This window comes from Capra hircus, unplaced genomic scaffold (assembly GCF_001704415.2).
Source record: "Capra hircus breed San Clemente unplaced genomic scaffold, ASM170441v1, whole genome shotgun sequence".
Classification (NCBI taxonomy): domain Eukaryota; kingdom Metazoa; phylum Chordata; class Mammalia; order Artiodactyla; family Bovidae; genus Capra; species Capra hircus.
Genome location: NW_017189851.1, coordinates 613,110 through 614,360, shown reverse-complemented (window position 1 = coordinate 614,360; position 1,251 = coordinate 613,110). Strand labels below are relative to the sequence as shown.

Sequence of the window (1,251 nt, the reverse complement as noted above, 5' to 3'; positions counted from 1 at the left end):
CTCATGACCAGCAGATCCTTCCAAGTCGGCTGAGACAAGGGTACAAGGCAGACCTGTCACCCAAACTGTGTTAGCAGAGCTGGGACCCCGGGACGCCTAACGGCTCTCTCTCTGCGTGGACCTTTCCGCCTCCTGTGGGTTTTTTCCTCGGCTACGTTGCAGCACGGGCTTCCCAGAGATGCTGCAGCTCCCAAACACCTCTCTCTGGGTTTTGCTAAGAGTGCTCCAAAGGAGGGGACGCCGACATACCTCGTAGGAGAAATTCAAGGCCTCTTCGTCCACTCTGTCTCTCTGCACGATCGCTTTAGCCGTGAACCCGCCTGCGCCTTCTTCATCTAGCTCCACATTGTCAGTAAAGTCTTCTAACTCATCGAGCACTGCGTACTCCACTCTCCTTTCCTGATCCAGCTCATGCTCCTCGTCCCTCTTACCCGCGCTCTCACCCCCTGCGCCTACCCCGTTCCCCACACTCCCGCCAAAGGGGCCAGCATGCACGTCCCCACTGACAGGGCTGAGGGCCAGGCCACACTCTGCCCGCACGTCGCGCTCCGCTCCCGTGTACAGCACCTTCCTGTCCTCACTCCTGCAGCTCTCCGTAAAGCTCACGCTAATCTTTACATCCTTAAGCAACTTAAGGTCAGGGGAGAACTTCCGGACCGCAGGTGCGTGCCGCGCTGTGCGCGGGCTGTGGCCACTACAGTTCGGGTCTACGAGGAGGCGGGCCTTAGAGGAGGGTCCTTTGGAGAGAAGAGAAGCTCCGTAGAAGTTGAGCGGGTCCTCGGCAGGGGGTTCGGCCTGTCCATCACCACCAGAGCCAACGTCCATTACGTCTGCATCACTGGACGTTTGCAGGGGAGGTGGTGGAGACTGTCCACGGGGCAGCGCACGGAGGGGGCGAGCTCGGTCCTCCATCGCCACTCCTCCTGCGGGCTCGCGCGGGAGAGGAGAGGGGCTCCCACATGTCTCCATAGTACAGTGGTTAGGACTACTTTAAAAGACCAGCGCTTTTAAGAACCTGACATAACTCTAGACAGCTAGCATGCACAAGTCCGCCGAGACCCGGGTGCGTCTGCCCGCGCTGCGCGCGCTGGCGGCTTAGCCCAGCTGGCCACATTGCTCTTTTCATTAATGTAGACAGCTTTCAGAACCACTGCCTCAATTATTGGAAATCACAATGCACTCAGCTTAGTGACCGGCGGCCGCGCGCGTCTGTCCTCGAGCCGAGGGGCACCCGTCCTCCTCCACCTGCAA

General features: G+C 59.5%; 1 non-coding gene across 1 annotated transcript; it reads right to left on the bottom strand.

Moving 5' to 3' along the window:
- Window positions 1-782: 782 nt before the first annotated feature.
- On the bottom strand, window positions 783-885 carry MIR1306 (microRNA 1306). The gene has a single exon (NR_129575.1). It is a non-coding gene; the product is annotated as a microRNA 1306 (primary transcript).
- Between the last annotated feature and the right edge of the window lie 366 nt (window positions 886-1,251).